The following is an 18,808-nucleotide window of genomic DNA, read 5'->3' as shown; positions in this document are numbered from 1 at the left end:
GTTCAGCAGTAGTGCTACTGTGTCATTGTCTGGCTCTACTTTTTATGTGCATGTGACAATGAGAAATGGAGGAGGACAGAGAGTGAAAGGAGCGCTCTCCAAAGAGTCTGATCATACCTCAACTGTCCTCCTCTAGTCCTACTCTAGCCCATCAGCTCTTGGGCACCCACTTGTGTGCCCAGCATGGTTCAGGCTGGCCAGGCAGGGGATTGGAACTACAGTTACCACATGGGACCCAACTTTCCTTGAGCAGCGCATTATGACTACAGCACAGAGCTGTATAGTTGTGCTCTTGATTTTTTTTTTTCTTGTTTACCAATAAGGCTTGAATATGTATGGGTGTTTTATCTTCTGCGAAGTGATTGTTTATGTCTTTTACCTATTTTCTTTTTCCAGTTTTCTGTTGATAAGCTTTATACATTCTGGTTACTAATTCTATCTCTTCTGATTTATAACTTGTCTTTTCACTTTAGCATGTTCTAATAAACAGGAAAATCTTAATTTTTATGTAATTATGTTTACTATGTTCTTTACTGAATAGTACTTTCTCTGTCTTTTAATAAATCATTCTCTAGAGATGATATTTTTGTTTGCTTTTCCTTTTTCTTTTTCTTTTCTTTTCTTTTTTTTTTCTTTTTGAGAGGTTTTTGCTATAGGGTGCGTGCGCTCGCCAGAAAGACAGAGAGAAACAGAGAGAAGCGAGAAATCACTACCCAGGGGGGATGACCATGCCGCAATCCCTTCTCCTCCATTCTCTTCTCAGGATCTTGGACACACACACACATGCGCCCTTGTGAGTTTAAGCCACTGGGTCTGGGACTAGAATCACAGTCAACTACATGGGAGCCCAGCGACATATTATGCCAACTGCTGGTCCCTTGTTTTTCTTTTGAGAGAGATTTTTGCTGTATGGCGTGTGTGCTCAGAGACACAGAGAGAGATAGAAAGTGAGAAACCATATCCTGGGGAGGATGGCCATACTGCAGTCTCTTCTCTATTCTCCTTCAAGGATTTTGGGCATGCACAAACACACTTGCTCGCCCTGAATTTCAAGCCACTGGTTTTGGGGATCATATTGTGGTCAGCTATATGAGTCCCAGCGCCTTAACCACTATGCCACCCTCTGACCCCTAGAGATGATTTTTGTATATTATATAGAGATTTAAACATTTTTATGGTTCCCTTTTTCTTTGAGAGAGATTTTTGCTCTAGGGTGTGTGTGCTCACCAGAGAGACAGCGAGAAATTACCTCCTGGGGAATGGCCACACTGCAATCCCTTCTCCATTCTCCTCTTGGGATTTTGAGCATGCAAGACACGCGTCTGGCATGAGTTTTAAGCCACTGGATCCAGGACTCAAACCATGGTTGACTATATGAGAGTCCAGTAATGTAACCATTTAGCCGTCTGCTCATTCCCATTTAAATTGTTTTCTAAAGGGAAATACAGTTTTTCCAGCCACATTTACTATATGTTCTTGTTTTTCCTTAGTGCTTTGCCCTGCCACCTCTTGATAGTAAGGATCAATACATATTGTGGTCTACTTATAGGCTCTCTTTTCTGAGTTTGGTTTATTGGATTATTCCTCTACCAGTAAAATATTTTTCTTAATTAGTATAGTTTTGTAATAAGTTCTTATGTGTGGTAGGACAGATGTCTCAGAATTCATCTTTTGACTTCTATTTTTTTTCTTGAATGTCTGTCTTTTCCCTCCCTTAAATTTTAATTCAGAAATTACATGCTAAATTTATTATTTATGTATGTAAGTCAGATATTAATGTATATAAATTTTAAAATATCTTCACATTTATCCAAAGCATTTCTTGCAGTAATTACTTATTTTGGGCTTGCAGTTTGTTGATGATGGCATAGGGAAAGGTATGATAGTCTGGTACATAAAACTTGCCTATGCCTGTGACACTCAAAAATCTTGTAATATTCACACTAATTCATGGGGATGCCATTTCAAATCTCATCAATTTATTTATTTTAAGATTCCAAGTTGATGTCACATTTTCTTAATTTAACAAATACAGAACATACTCTTCACCTCTATTGCTTCTGTCAACTTTTTTATAGCTCTAAAGATAAATTACCCAATGTAATCACATCTATTCAGGGATTATTATCATTTTTATCTCATTATTATTATATGCCAGACAATGTTTAATTACTTAATATACTTTCACTCTTGAATATTAACAGTTCCATGAGGGTAGATAACCTTATTATTCCCATATACAGATGAGGAAACAAGGACTGAGAGTGGTTAAATATTAGGTCATTGGGAAAGTCATGACACATTTTTGCATAGAAAAACATAGGAAAAATATGTCATGACTTTCCCAATGACCTAATAGCTTGTTTTTGAGAGATTCAGATCGTATGTTCAGGTAATACTATGGAATGTTACCTTACGAAATCTTTGTTATTGTTCAAAATAACTAACTTTAGGATGGCCTAGAGGTCCCCAATCTTCTCTTAGTCCTATCCCAGAGCCAAATACATTAATTCAGAAGAATCAAGTCAAATGTTAAGGTCAAAGCCAATCATGAAAGGAAACAGAAAATATGAACTACATAACTTTGGAAATGTTGGATTGGATACATGGTTACAGTTTTGAGTAGTAGGTTGACTGTATATGTGACATATGTCAGTTATCAGGCCATATTTGGATTTGGCTTATACAAGCTCCCACATTCATTTGCATTTTTCCCTTCTCAGTTGATCAAAGCTTATATATTGATATTCTTTTGAGAAACTTGACAAGTATTCTGCTTAATGTTATAATGAAATCATCTTTGACAGCTTAATCTGCCTCCATTGTTACTCTTACTGTTTTTTTTTTAGAATGCGTCTTTTGTATCCTTGGGCTGGCAGGTGGCATGGTGGTTAAGGGCGCTGGACTTCCACATGATCGACTGTGGTTTGAGTTCCAGACCTGGCAGTTTGCTTTCTCATTTTCTCTCTCTCTCTCTGTCTCTCTGTCTCTCTGTCCCTGTCTGGTCAATTTTAAATAAATAAGTAAGTAAATAAGTAAATAAATAAAACTAAATAAAATAATTCTTTAAAAAAAATGTATGTTTTGTGTCCTAATCTCTGTTCATTTTGCTGTTTAAAGTAAAACATGTGACCAGATAGGTAAATAATTATTTTATTAATAGTCATGGTTTAGAACACATCCAACTATTAATCTGTTGTTCTAGATTATTTTTTAAGAGAGATTATTTTTTCCTATACTGCATGTGAGCTTGCCAGAGAGACAGAGAGAGAGAGAGACAGAGAGTGAGAAATCACCCCCCGGAGGGACGGTCGTGCTGCAATCCCTTCTCCATTTTCCTCTCAGGATTTTGGGCACATATTCACACATGCCTGGTGTGAGTTTCAAGCTACCAGATCTGGGACACAAACTGCAGTTGACTATGTGGGAGTCCAGTGATGTAACCATTATGCCAACTGCTTGTCATGCTATTGTAGATATAAATGGTTAAATTATGTGAAAGGCAAATGTTAAGAAGTTTTTGCAGGCTGGAATGAAAATAAGTGCCACAAGCATGTTGATAGGTGATATCGAAGAGCTGATGTATAGTGTTTCTCCTAATGTTTCCCCCTGTGTACTGACCAGATGTCTTAGACATCTACTTTTTTTAGAACTTACATTTAAAAAAGTAGAACAAAGAACTTTTACTGATCTTTAGTGGATGACGTATGGAGAGGTGTGTGATTGCATGGCACACAGAACTTGCCTATGATAGATCATTTGGAAAAGGGCAAGAGGAATACCTTTATTGGAAAATCATGCTTGCTTTTCACAGTGATTGGAATTTCAAGATAAATTGCTAGGTCTGCCCTTTTGATTGATATGTTTTTGCCTCAAAAGTGGGTGTTTGATGCTGGGAATTAGTGTGCAGAGAAGGCAGAACTTGGAGATGCGAACAGTAATTGGTAAGTAATGTAGCTATGATTAAAAGCTAGTGCAAAGGTCATTACCAGTAAGGGATCAGGAGCAGTGAGGTATTTAAAATGGATAATCTGGGAATCAGCAGTTAGCGTAATGGCTATGTAGTCTACCGCGGTTCGTGTCCCAGACCTGGTGGCTTAAAACTCACGCTGGGTGCGTGTGCGTGCGTGCCCAAGATCCCGAGAGGAGAATGGAGGAGAAGGGATTGCGGCATGGCCATCCCCCGTGGGGGGTGATTTCTTGCTTTCTGTCTCTCTGGCGAGTGCACGCGCCCTATAGTGAAAACCTCTCCAAAAAAAAGAATAATAATAAAAAAAAGAATAAAATGGATAATCTGTTATAATAGAAATGTATTAATCAGAATGTACAGCTGTTTTAGGAGTAAGTGGTTAGAAAGGTGATGAATAGGATCAATACATAGAAACTCTTTATAGACAAATACTGACTGAAAAAGTAGGAACTTCAACTTTATGGAGAAGCAGGACAAATTAAAAGTATTGTGCAGTTGTGATAACTTGACTGAAGTATAATCCATGGAAAGCCAAGGTTCTCAGAGATATAGGACTATACAGAGACATAATTTGTCTTGATTATAGGAGATACAGGAAGTAAAGTTTTTGATTGAGAAGTTCTTATGTTTAAAGCAGAATGAGGAGTAAAAGACAACTGTATGCTAACATTTTGCTAAGGAAGGTTGAGGAGGGAATTAAGTCTCTGTCCAGTGTATTTGCAGTAGAAAGCCAATGAGGAGGGCACCAAATATGAGAAAAAGAACATTTATCTTGATACTTAGATTCATCCTTTAGCACTTCACTTGGATCTCACTATTTTATGTTTTAATCCCTTGCCTCCTTAGAAATTCATCTGTCCTCGAAGTGAAAGTAAAATTGATCTCTACCTGCCCATTTTGCCTATCATTTTATGATGAAAACTGGGATAGTTCAGCTTGGCATTGTTCACTCTATTTTTACATATTATTTATTGTTAGAGGGCATGTGTGTTTGCTAGAGAGAGTCAGAGAAAGAGAGAGGGAGGGGGGAGGAAAGGGAGAGCAGATAGCACCCTGGTGGGGAATGGTCATATCTCCATCCCTTTTCCTCTCTCTCTCCGTGCCGTAAGGATTTTGGGCACAGAAGCACACACACCCTGGGTGTTTCTCCATCCACTGGGTTTGGGACTCAAAACTGCGTGGTCAGCCATGTAAGATTCATCCAGCTGCCTTAACACGAGGCCATGGAGCTAACCCACATATTTTCCTTTTATTCAGGATGTTTTGGATAGGGCCAGATCCAGAGGCTAGTGGTTAAGGGGGCAGGATCCCATACGGCCAGACTGCGTTTCAAATCTTGGCTCCGGCTGCTTATAAAACATACTGGGTATATATGTGCACCCCAAATTCTGACAAAATGGAGAAGTGGAGGAGCAGGTATTACTGTATGAACATGCCCCACTGGGGATTGCTTTCTCTCCCTCTCTATCTTTTTCTCTCTTTTCTCTCTGGTGAGTACATGCACCCCTGGTAATAGAAAAATAAAGAATGAATATTTTGGATATTTTACAAACGGACTTCAAAAAGTTTATAGAATTAAAGTATGAGTTTATTTTGGTGCAAAATCTTTTGAAATCCATGCATAGTTTTTCATGGTAAACGTGTTTCACGAACTTTCAGAAAACTCATATTTACTGTATAGCCGTCTTCTAATAGTCACTGTCTTCAATAGTTAGAGTGGAAACATAAGTGAAATTCTAAATACTCAGAAGAATCCCCTAAGGCCCAGAAATATGTGGTTTTATTAATATTACCAAAAAAAAAATCACTGAACTTGAAAAAAGTCACTTTATATTCTAATTTAAAATGTCAAAATCTAAAATTAGGGAAACCTTCTAAAGCACATAAAAAGACTTTATGGGAAATAAAACATGGGGAATAAAAATAAACTTTCAGCTTTAAAAGTAAACTGAGACTTGGTGATATTTTAAATTTTGTAAACATTGCAAAGTATTATTCCTATAGGTGTTTATTGAATTATGATATATTAGTAATTACGTGAATTTAAACATGATCAAATTAATCCTTTTGTTTCTTGATGGTAAGCCCATCTTTAGAAATTATAATCTAAATGAATCCTTATAACCTTTCCTGATATACTTCTTTGTGCCAAACTAGAAAAAGTTGGAAAATAATTCTTTAATATACTCTCCTACCCCATAGATAATAACAGCATATCTAGACTATTTTATTAATAGATTTTCATTTTATTATTCTTGATTCTTACACTTTTTTTTTTTTTTGGAGAGGTTTTTCGCTGTCGGGTGCGTGCGCTTGCCAGACAGACAGAGACATAGAGACAGAAAGCGAGAAATCACCCCCCAGGGGGGATGGTCACGCCGCAATCCCTTCTCCTCCATTCTCCTCTCGGGATCTTGGGCACGTACGCACACGCGCCCGGCGTGAGTTTTAAGCCACCGGGTCCAGGACGTGAACCGCGGTCGACTATGTGGGAGTCCAGCGACATAGCCATTACACTAACGGCTGGTTCCCGATTTTTACACTTTTTACCTCACAATTTGGAATGTCTTTCATTCAAGTCCTAATGAAAACATCCTTTGTTTTTTCTTACTACAAAGATGCTTCTGTTTTACATCTTAACTCACTTTAGCAACTCTAGAAAAAAAAGAATGGACAGTGGTGGCAGTAGGTAAAATATGAAAGGTGAAATGTTGTCAATTACTGATATTGAATGATTAATATAAGAAAATTCACTGATTACACACTTTTTGTATGTTTGAAAATTTAGAAAATAATAGAAAAGATGTTGTGAAAAACCGGCAGATGGTGGTACAACAGTAAAACACAATGCTATGTGGGCATGAGTTTCCTGTGTTCAGGACTGACTGAGGCTGGGAGTGGATTAATGTGTTATGATCTTGTTGTGGGTGCTATCTCTCTATCTTCCTCTCTTTCTCCTGGAAGAAATAAGCAAATTTTAAAAATATATATTTATAAAATTAAGTCAGAAAATGGAATGAAGTAAATCACCAAAAGATGGATTTGCTACTAAATTGTAACTAATATACATTTAGGGAATTTTAGTTACATATAATAAAATTGATCTCATTGCTACAGGACTTAATTTTATGTTATTTAGTATGATCAGTCCAGGCTTTAAAAGACTTTGAAATATCACCATGATGGCAAAAGCTGAGGCCTGAGTATCAAACAGGGAATCCTACAATCACTTCCCATTAACTCTGAAGTTCTGTCCCATTAAAATCCCAAATCTATGTGTTTCTCTTCTGGTTGAAGCCTTTTTTTTTTTTTTTGGAGAGGTTTTTTTCGCTATAGGGCGCATGCGCTCGCCAGACAGAGACATAGAGACAGAAAGCGAGAAATCACCCCCCAGGGAGGATGGTCACGCCGCAATCCCTTCTCCTCCATTCTCCTCTTGGGATCTTGGGCACACACACACACGGACCCGGCGTGAGTTTTCAGCCACCGGGTCTGGGACACGAACCGTGGTCGACTACATGGGAGTCCAGCGACATAGCCATTACGCTAACTGCTGGTTCCCTGGTTGAAGCCATTTTGAAACTGTGGTTATTCCTTGACATATTAGCTGGGATACTTGTGTCCAGCTCACAGACTTTTAATTTTGTGACCTTTTTTCTTGACTTTTTCTTCAGAGTCCTTAATTTACTGAGTAGAGTCACACATGTTCTATGCCAGTCTGCCATAGTGGAAAGAGTACTGGATTGACTGGGAATCATGAGTTTCTAGTCCCAGCTTTCTCGTCAACTAGCATGGTGACTTTCGGTGATTATTTCATGTCTGAAAACCTTCTAATCTGAAATTATCTTTTTTTCTTAAAAATTTACTTAGTTCTTTTATTAGACAGACAGACAGAGATATTTATACTGTCTCCATAGTTTTGCTCTTTCAGATTGTTACATGGTTGCCATCATACATTGTGTAGCCTTTTTAGTTTGGCTTCTTTCACTTAATAATATGCCTTTGGGTCCAAGCAAACAGTTTAGTAATGTTTATTATCATTAAATATCTCTTTTTCAGTATGAAACTTTTTGTTAGTTTTGGCTAGGTCTTGTTTTTGTTTTTGTTTTTGATTTTTTCAATAGATGGGAGGGCTGACTTGATTGAATAATGAGTACATTACATGACCTGTTTGAAAAAAGTTTTTGTAACTTACTGCTTACAAGATCTTGTGGAAATCATTTACTTCCAAGTTTAATTTATTAAAATGAAAAATTAGAATAATGTCAAATTATTTCATAGGGCAATGGGAATTATATTTAGTAGTTTTTGTGAAGAAAATGTTAAAGCTTTTTGATAGACAAATTTATAATTGTTCATGTAAATTATTGCTAGTAAAAAGAGATTCATAGTAAAATAAAATTTGGTAATTTTGGGGACCAGCAGGTGGCATGGTGGTTAAGGTGCTAGACACTCTCACATGACTGACCACGATTTGAGTCCTGGGCTTGATGGCTTGCTTTCTCACTTTCTCTCTCTTTCTCTCTGGCTCTGTCTTGCCCTGGTCAATTGAAAATAAATGAATAAGTAAATTAAATAATTTTTTTAAAGAAATTTGATAATATCCAGTTTCAGATGCAAATGAGAAGATGGATTATTTTATGAATTTTTGCTATGGGTCAAACACTTTATGCCACTTCTAATATTTTTACTCCGTATTTGCTGAAGAGGAAACAAATTCAGGGGAAATGTTAACTTTTTAAAGCTATAACTAGTAAATGCGGGAGGTTTATTCAAATCCAGGCTTGTTTTGCTTAAAAGCCCATGTTCTTTCTACCAAAACACTGCTTCCCATAAATCTCAGATGGAATGTATAGCCCATGAATAATTAAGAGTAGATGAAAAGCTCATCTTTCAGAGTCTCACTAAGATACAGTGAGATTCCATGTACCATTCTTCCTTTTACTTTCTCTGAACATTTCACATTGATTTGCTTATTTTTTTTATAACAACACGATGAGTTGAATAAGAAAACTTGTGAAATAGCACATTGTGATTTATAACTAAGTATTGCACATCACAAGTTAGTTTTTTTTTTTGCACTTCAGTTTTCTTATCTAAAAAAAAGGTAAGAAAGAACATTAATGGTATATAATTCATTTCACCAAAATGCTTTATTAAAAAAATAAAAATTCTTAATGTGAAGCAGATGGTATATCTACTACTATATTTTAATCAATTCTTAAACAATATCTAGGCAAATAATTTACATTCATGGATGAGAATTTCCCACTTTATACAGAAAATATCCTCATGGAAGCCACCATTTAAACAGTACTATCAAGGAGTATTCACAATTATTTCTTATTATTATCGATCTTATATAACCATTAAAATGCCTCTGTGATATAGCTATTCTTATTCTGAAGATGAACTTTATGAGAGTCATGAAAGTAACTTGCTTAAGGATACAGAGTGAATAAGTTTTTTTAAATCTGAATCCAAGGTCCATGCTATAAAACACTGGTCTCAGAAATAGGGTTCATGCACTCCAGGAGATATGAGGAGGTCTGAGAAAAGGCAATTTTGATATTATTTGAGTTATCAAAGGGGTATAGTAATTTAGAGGTGTTAAGTAAAGGGGAAAGATCAGAGAAACTGAATTGGTGTTCAACTTCTAAGCTTTTCATAGTATAGGTTATTTTGTTTGAAGTGCATTCTTATAGAGTATTAGGCTCACCAGTACTCAAATATAAATATGGAAAAATTTCAAAATCCAAATAAAAATGATTTATTGATTATGCATCCATTATCTTCCATTTATTAGTGCAACTAATCAAGGGATAGTGTATTATCAAAAGCTCTGAAGAGTGTTAGCCTTCCTGCAGTGCTATAATAGTATATGTGTAAAAACAATAGCATATTTTGCGATGTTTGCACAATTTGTTTATTTTTTCCTGTCAACACTAGAATTGCTGTAATTTTTACAGGTAATGAACAACACATTATGATGGCACCCAATTCATATTCATTTAACAACCTTTATTTATTTATTTATTATTTTTAGTTTTGCCAGAGGGCGTATGTGCTCACTTGAGAGAAACAGAGAGAATATGGGAAAGTTAAGCCATGGGGGTTGGTCACACCACAAATCCTTCCTCATTTCTCCTTTTGGGATTTTGGGCACACATGCACACACACACCCCTGGCAAGTTTTTCAAGGTGCTGGGTCTTGACTTGAACCACACTGTCAGCCCTGTGGATCCAGCTGTCTTAACAATGCCACCTGCTGACCCAAACACTTATTTAATTATTGAACACTTAATACATTCGAGTATTGTGCTTTGTACTCTGTTAAGATATATGTATGACTAAAAAACAAGTTTTGCCAATGGGTACCTAAAAGTTTTATGAAAGAGAAGGTTACACAAACAATCAACTCTATTTACCCTAGTAAATATTCTTTATTTTGTACAATTTGTATCTTTCTCTATATTTTTTTGGGAAGAAGACTAATTTATCAAGTACTCATGATGTTTAGACACTGCAGTCGAGTTAATAAATTGTGCGCTGACTAATTCTTTGCACTTTGTGTATTCACAATTATTTCTTATTATTATCGATCTTATATAACCATTAAAATGCCTCTGTGATATAGCTATTCTTATTCTGAAGATGAACTTTATGAGAGTCATGAAAGTAACTTGCTTAAGGATACAGAGTGAATAAGTTTTTTTAAATCTGAATCCAAGGTCCATGCTATAAAACACTGGTCTCAGAAATAGGGTTCATGCACTCCAGGAGATATACAAGATGATGTATCTAGGTTTTGAGATATCAAAAGTTTGTTTTTAGGTTTTTGCTATAGGATGCGTGCACTCACTGGAGAGAAATGTTGAGAGAGGAAATAAGAGAAATTACTCGCTTAAGGGGGATAGCCATGCAATAATCTCCTTATCTCCATTCTTTTGGTGGGACTTTGGGTATGTGCACACATATGCCTGCATGATTGTCAAGCTGCCAGGTCGGGACTTGAACTGTGTCCACTACGTGGGGATCCAGCATCCCCCAACACCACACCCCCTGCTGACCTGGGATCTAAAGGTTTATGTGCATTTTTTATTTTATTAATCCAATGGGACCGGCAGTTAGCGTAATGGCTATATCGCTGAACTCCCATGTTGTCGACTGCGGTTCGAGTCCTGGACCCGGCTGCTTAAACTCATGCTCGGTGCGTGTGCGTGCATGCCCAAGATCCCGAGAGGAGAATGGTGGAGAAGGGATTGTGGCGTGGTCATCCCCCTTGGGGATTGATTTCTCGCTTTCTGTCTCTCTGTCCCTCTCTGTCTTTCTGGCCAGCGCACGTGCCCTATAGCAAAAACCTCTCCAAAAAATAGTAAATAAGTAAATAATCCAAGAAGTGAAAGCTTGCTGTCATTTAATATACAGATACATGCTGACAATGCCAGAGTATCTTTTGCTTGTATTGTTAAGTTATACAAAGCATCCCGAAGGGAGAGTAGGAGTTCCTTTGCTTTTAAGATCTGGATGTACTTGTTAAAGAAGTTACAGTTTACACTATTTAGTTTTAAGTTAACTAATTTTTACAAAACACAATTGCCTTAAAAAAGCATAATAAAGATAATGTTTATAATCCAAGTACCTTTGAACAAGAACACAGCTAAGACACTAGGAACACCTTTTAAGCTACCTTACAAAGTAAAAACAATGATTTAATAGTATTTGGCAGTAGGTCAACCAAAAATAATTATCAAGAAGTCTATTTGAAATTGAAATGTAGATTTAAATTTACTACCCAAAAGGAATCTCACATGTGTGGTGTACCTTGTGGTTTCTTTTTTTTTTGAGTTATTTATTTAATATTTATTTATTTATTCATTTATTTTACTTTGACCAGAGTGAGATACAGAGAGAGAGAGAGAAAGAGAGAGAGAGAGAGAGAGAAAGCAAGTCACCAGGGGTCTGGGACCCGAACCATGGTCACCCATGTGGGAGTATCCAGTGCCTTAACCACCACGCCACCTGCTAGTCCCTTACCTTGTGGATTTTAATAATATCAGAAGACTGTCTCATTGAAATCTAAGTTATCGACACTATGAAATAAGTAGTGTTTAACATCACATGATACTCAGTCCAGATTTTCTGAAGTCATTAAATTAATATTTAGGGGACTTTTAGAGACTTTTAAAAAAAGCTTAGCAGTGAAAGGCAACATATATGCTTTTGGAAACACTGTTCTTCCAAGAGTGAAATGGCTGTAATAATGCATGAAAAATAATGTGGCAAGAAAATATATTTGTCAGCAAATGCTGTTTGAAGAGTCATAGAAAACATTGCTGAAGGTCTGAAGAAAGTATTTGAACAAATCATATATTCTGGAAGGTTTACTATATAGTTAAATAAACAAACCAATATTCCTAAAATTTCAGCCAATGGTATTTGCTACTTTCAATATCAGTAGTATGAAGAACTAAGTTTTTAATCACTAAAAGGATTACTGGAGAAGATAACTGCTAAGCAACCTGATACTCTTAGGAAAAACAGTGCATTCTGGAAATCTGTATTAACTGTATTAATATAGTTTAGAGCCTTACAGTGATTGGTTTGACTGAAATAGAAACAAACTTTCTAGGTCAGGATACAGAACTATTTCCACACATGAAATGTATTCACTCATTTATAGACAATATTTTGGCAACTAAAGTGAAGTCAAAAGTATACACAATTGCTGTAGGATATTATTAATGTGGTTAATATTTTTTAAAAGTTAAAGCTTTAGAGACCAGCAGTTAGTGTAATGGCTATGTTGCTTGACTCCCATGTAGTTGACCACGGTTTGAGTCCCAGGCTCAGAGGCTTAAACTCATTCCAGACTTTGTGTGTGTGTGTGTATGTGTGTGTGTGTGTATGTGTGTGTGTGTGTGTGTGTGTGTGTGCCCAAGTTCCCGAGAGGAGAATGGAGGAGAAGGGATTGCGGCGTGGCCATCCCCCTTGAGGGATGACTTCTCGTTTTTTGTCTGTCTCTGTCTTTCTGGCAAGTGCACGTGCCCTATACCAAAAACCTCTCCAAAAAAAAAGAAAAAAAAAAGGTTAAAGCTTTAAAACGAGGTAGAAAATACATGATCAAATATAGAGGGACCTTACATTTTTAGTAGAATTTTTATGATACTTAACTGTAAGATGAATAATGGCCATGAGTCATTTGCCCTATTCAGGGTTTACTGGCTATCCAGTGACGGCACATTGAGAAACAATAACAGAGTGAGTTAGGTATTTTTCTTTAACAAAAGGACAAGGGTTTTCATTTTTTCAACTTTTTAATTTTTGCAATGAAAGGTGAGTATCAGTATTACACTTTCTAATGTGCATTTTTCGAAAAAAATATATTTGATTTGTGTTTTTAAAATAATGGTATTTATAATGAATGAGAAGGTTACTATTTTTGAAAGACCTGTGGTATGGAAAAACATTTCATATTGAATGATTGTACTCATTATAGTTCAGTTTTGTTGCAAAAACCAATATAATTGTAAACTATCTAGTTTCCATACACATTAAAAGCTGTATGAGAAATGTATCTGCATATTTTTAAGAACTTGGGACAAATTTATTGCTTGTTTTAAAATCTTCCAAATGTAATCTTTAAGTAAATTTTTTAATTCTTTTGTTAAAAAGTTTTAAAATTCCCTTGTTTAAAAAATAAAATGCTGCATATATCTCTTAGTGTATAATAATGAATTATTGACATCTGGGAAAATGGAAATTTACTAGCCACATTTCAACAAAATCTTTTACATAATTGGTGGTTGCACCTGAACGATTATTGTGATTTAGTAAGCAGAGCCAATGATACTCTTCCTCCATTTGGATCTCTTATTTTGAGACTTCCCATCACCCACAATCCTTATGACAACCATTACAGCTAAGTTTCAAACATTTTATTTCCAAATAATTGTTTTTCAACCTGTGATATAAAGCCAAGATACCAAGAACAACACATATTTAGTCAAGTACTTGATTTATTGTTCCATAGTAAAACCAAAAATTGTTGATGAATAAAACTAAATTTTATTTTTAAATGTTTATTTCTTTTTTATCTTATTCTTTAAAAGTGCCTAGTACTGTGTATTCTCTAATGTACATATTATAGTACTATATTTTTATAAGTAATATCCTGGAGTGTGGACCTGAGTATTAGTGTGTAGCCAGATAAACAGAAATAACTCAAAACCAAGGGACTTTAATCCAGAAAATTGGGTATTGAAATGTTGTAAAGTCTGGTGGAAAAAAAGAAGGTAGCAGTTTTATTTATCAAAGAGTACCCGCAGAAAGGAAGGGAAAGTTTCGTTGTCCAAGTTTACAAACATTATGCTGCTGCCACTGCTGCTGCTGCTCCTGCTGTTGTAGCTGTTGGAATCATCACTGCCACTGCTTTGCAGGAAGCCAGCAGGCACCTACCTACTGACACTGTAAGAGCCCAGGAGTCCCAGTTCCACCTTCGCTGTTGTACTTGCCAAGCCTGCTAGAGCTTCCAGTCACCAGCAGTAGTAGTGACTGCCCGGACAGTTGCAGTGCCATTGCTGCAGTCAGCAGTCCTGAGAGCCAAATCCCAAGGGCTCTGCTGCAGAGGCTGCTGGACCACCATTACCAAGGTTGTCAGTGCCAAAAGGGGAAGGGAAAAAACTGTCTTTGATCTTATGCTGTTGCTTCCTATTTTGGCAAAGCAACTTGGGAAATGTAGTTTTAATTTTTTAAAAAGAATTATTTAATTTTATTTATTATCATTATTACTACTTTTTAAATGTGACCAGAGAGAGACAGAGAGAGAAAGGGAAAGTGAGAAAGCAAATCACCAGTTCTGGGACTCAAACCGTGGTTTGCCTTGTGGGGAGTCCAGCACCTTAACCACGACACCACTTTCTGGCCCTGGGAAATGTAGTTTTCAAGTTGCACCGCAGAACAGAGCATGGAAGGGGATGTACTCATTTATAGGCAAATTGTTTTATGAATAAATTGAGATCAAAAGTACACACAAATGCTACAGAATGTCATTTATGTGGATACCTTTTAAAGCTTTAAAATGTAGTAGAAATACGTTATTAAAGACAGAGAACCTTAAAATTTTAGGAAGAATCTTGGGACCAGCAGATGGCGTAATGATCATGTCATGTCACTGGGTTCCCTCATGGCTTACTACAGTGCAAGTTCTGGACACTGGGCTTACAACTTAAGCCTTTTGTGTGTGTACCCAAAATCCCAAGAGGAGAGTAGAGAAGGGATAGCAGGGCCAAACATTCCCCCCCCACCGTCCGGGGAGGTGGGGTGATTTCTCACTGTCTCTTGACAAGTGCATGACCCTAGAGTAAAAAAAAGTCTCTTAAAAAAATTAGGAAGAATTTAAAATTTTTCATGGAAATAGAGTTAAGAACTAGCAAACAAAGATATGTGTATAGTTCAAAATATTTTTGCTGATGGAGGGTACAGTTTTTAAAAATTGGGGAATCAATTGCTCAATTTACTCAGTGGTAAAACTACATCTTGCTTCAATTTTTATTAACTTGTTTTAGAAGAAGAATTCCGGTTTGTTACCTAAAGCTAGGGTGGATATTCAGGGAGTGCACATTGGTAATATTTATTTGCAGCCAGCATCTGTTTTGATTAGTTAAAGTAACATTTTTTATTGGTCTGTATTTATGCCATATCAACTGTAAATATTTTGACTATCACTCACCACTGCTTAAAACTGCTCCAATTTATAATATGTTATCTATTTATATATACTTAATAAGGTAACTTCCATAATAGTAATAGTAAAAGTGTAGCACCTGGAAAACTTCAGTATTAATTATGTAATACTTAATGTTATAAAATATTCTGTAAGATCTCTCATTTTATTGTAAACACCTATTTTAAAATCTGATTAAACTGCTAAAGCATAAAATAATCTTGAAGTGGCATATTGAACTAAATGCATTTACTGGTAGAGGGATATTAAGGGGGCTAATTTTAATTATTTTAAGCAAAAGCCATGTGAATTTGATAATAATAGCTTAGAGTTTCAGTTTCAGAACTCAGTTATGATGTCATAAGAAGCATATATTAGAGTCCCAGACCATTAGCTTTCTAAATGGAACTCCACAATGATTTATTTCTTCCACAACTATTTACCTAATTACTAAAGATTTTATTATGGGCAGTGTTCTTCTGTTATTGATTACTAATAAAAAGTATTTCTTTCTCAAGTGAGGCACTTTCTTTATGTTTTTATTTCACATAGATTTAAATTATATTTGGAGTATTATTTGTGTTGTAGAATGACCAGTTTTTACTGTAAAAAAATTTGCCATAAGGCATGTGCACTCGCTAGTCAGAGACAGAGAGAGAGGGAAAGTAAGAAAGCACCCCTGGGGAGATGACCACAATCCCTTCTTCTTCCTCTTGGGAATTTGGGCACACACACACACACACACACACACACACACAGGTGCTCAGTGAGTTTTTCAAGCTGCTGGGCTGGGCTGGGACTTGAACTGCACAGTTTGACATATTGTATCTGGCCACCTTAACCACCATGCCACCTGGCTGTCCCCAGTTTTTACATCTAAGTTATAAAATGTCTTCAGTTTGAAATAGTGTGGTACATCTTATTTTATTTAGTGATGAGTCCAAATTTATAGATACTCTGTTTAAAGTAGCATTTTTTTTTGTACAGAATACTCTTAATTCATATATAATTTGATAAACAAAAATTAAGTAAATGATAATTTTGAAATACCTAATATAATTATTGAAATATAATTCAATGTAGTTCATTCCAGAGTTTTATTTCAAAAGAGCTTATAAAATATATCTGATATATATTCTGAATGTATATACACTGAATAATTTTTATGTATTAATAGAAATCAAGAAGATTGAGATTTTTATGTAGATTATTTTATAGAGTTCTCATATAACCTTATACACTTTTAAAATGATTATGGCAGTAAACTTTTAACTTACCAGGTTAAGTGAACTTTTTTTTTGGAGAGATTTTTGCTATAGGGTGTGTGCATTCACCAGAGATACAAAAACAGAGACAGAGAGACAGAAAGTATGAAATCACCCTCCAAGAAGGGATGGTCACGTTGCAATCCCTTCTCCTCCATTCTCCTCTTGGGATTTTGGACACGCACACACACGTGTCTGGCATGACTCAAATTGCAGTCAGTAATGTGAGAGTCCAGTGGACATAACCATTATTCTATCTGCTGGTCCTAAGTGAACTTTTTTTTTTTTTTTTTTGGTGGAGAGGTTTTTGCTATAGGGCGCATGCGCTCGCCAGACAGACAGAGACAGAAAGCAAGAAATCACCACCCCCCAGGGGGGATGGCTACGCCGCAATCCCTTCTCCATTCTCCTCTCGGGATCTTGGCCACGCACGCACACGCGCCCGGCGTGAGTTTTAAGCCACCGGGTCCTGGACGCGAACCACGGTCAACTACATAGGAGTCCAGCGACATAGCCGTTACGCTAACTGCTGGTCCCCTTAAGTGAACTTTCTTAATGAGACAAAAATAAAAGATAACTATTCCTACTCATTTTGGATCATCCCAATGGTCACTTGCCTCAGAGGATTTAGCAAGCTGCTGTCATGCTGACTCTAGTATTAGTGACTGTCTTCAAAATTACTGGATGGATTGTTATTGTTTCCAACTCTTTAATCAAACTGGATTATAGTATGTTTCTTTTCTCACTTTTGAAAGTTTTTTTTTTTTTTTTAAATAGATTTCTGCTATCGTGCTTGCCAGAGAGAGAGAGAGAGAGAAAGTGAGAAATTAACACCCAGGGGGAATGACCACACTGTAATTCCTTCTCTTCCATTTTCCCCTTGGGATTTGGGGTACACACACACACACACACACACACACACACACACACACAGGTGCCCAGTATGAGTCTCAAGCTGCAAGATGTGAGACTCAAACTGCAGTAGGCCATGCGAGAGTCCAGTGCCTTAATCACTATGCCACCTGCTAGCCTTGGAAATTCTTTTTTTATAGTCTGCTTTTCTCCATTATTCTTTCTTTAAATTTTGCTTTGAGATACTCAGTATTCTTTTCCTCAAACATATTTAAAACAAGTATTGAAATTATCTAGGGAACATACAAACATGCTTTCAAATCTGGTTTCTATCATTACTCTTCTTTTTAAAAAATGTATCCCTAATCTCACCAGTTTATTATCCTAGAAAACTCTTGGAGTAATTTTATCAAGTCCCTACTATCCTTCACAAATTCCATTTTTCATTGAGATTAAACTTGACATTTGATACTTATTAGGCATAAGACTTTGGACTTTATTGTCCTTTTAGAAGAAAACATTAACTAATTCTTGTAATACTGTTGAGAGTATTAAATGAGATAGTATATGTAGCACTTAAGCACAGTTCCTGACACATACAGGAGCGATAAAGTTTTATTTTGAAAAACATACTAACAGGGGAACCAGCAGTTAGCGTAATGGCTATGTCGCTGGACTCCCACGTAGTCGACTGTGGTTCGTGTCCCGGACCCAGTGGCTTAAAACTCACGCCGGGTGCGTGTGCGTGGGTGCCCAAGATCCCGAGAGGAGAATGGAGAAGGGATTGCGGCGTGACCATCCCCCCTGGGGGGTGATTTCTCGCTTTCTGTCTCTATGTCTCTCTCTCTCTGTCTGGCGAGCGCACGCGCCCTGCAGTGAAAATCTCTCCAAAAAAAAAAAAAAAGAAATGAAAAACATACTAACAGTATCAACTTTGTATGTTGAAATGCTATGAAGATGATTGAGATTTTGAGTATTTATTCACCATTTAGGATA

The 18,808-nt window shown here is 36.4% G+C and overlaps 1 protein-coding gene across 12 annotated transcripts in view; it reads left to right on the top strand.

The window, feature by feature from the left end:
* Positions 1-18,808, top strand: part of ZBTB20 (zinc finger and BTB domain containing 20) — an 885,897-nt gene that overhangs the window by 31,565 nt on the left and 835,524 nt on the right. The gene's annotated exons all lie outside the window — the stretch shown is intronic.

The sequence above is a fragment of the Tupaia chinensis genome, unplaced genomic scaffold (assembly GCF_000334495.1).
Source record: "Tupaia chinensis unplaced genomic scaffold, TupChi_1.0 Scaffold139218_1, whole genome shotgun sequence".
NCBI classification, from domain to species: Eukaryota; Metazoa; Chordata; class Mammalia; order Scandentia; family Tupaiidae; genus Tupaia; species Tupaia belangeri.
Note: the sequence above shows the minus strand (reverse complement) of the source record. Positions and strands in the feature narration are given on the sequence as shown.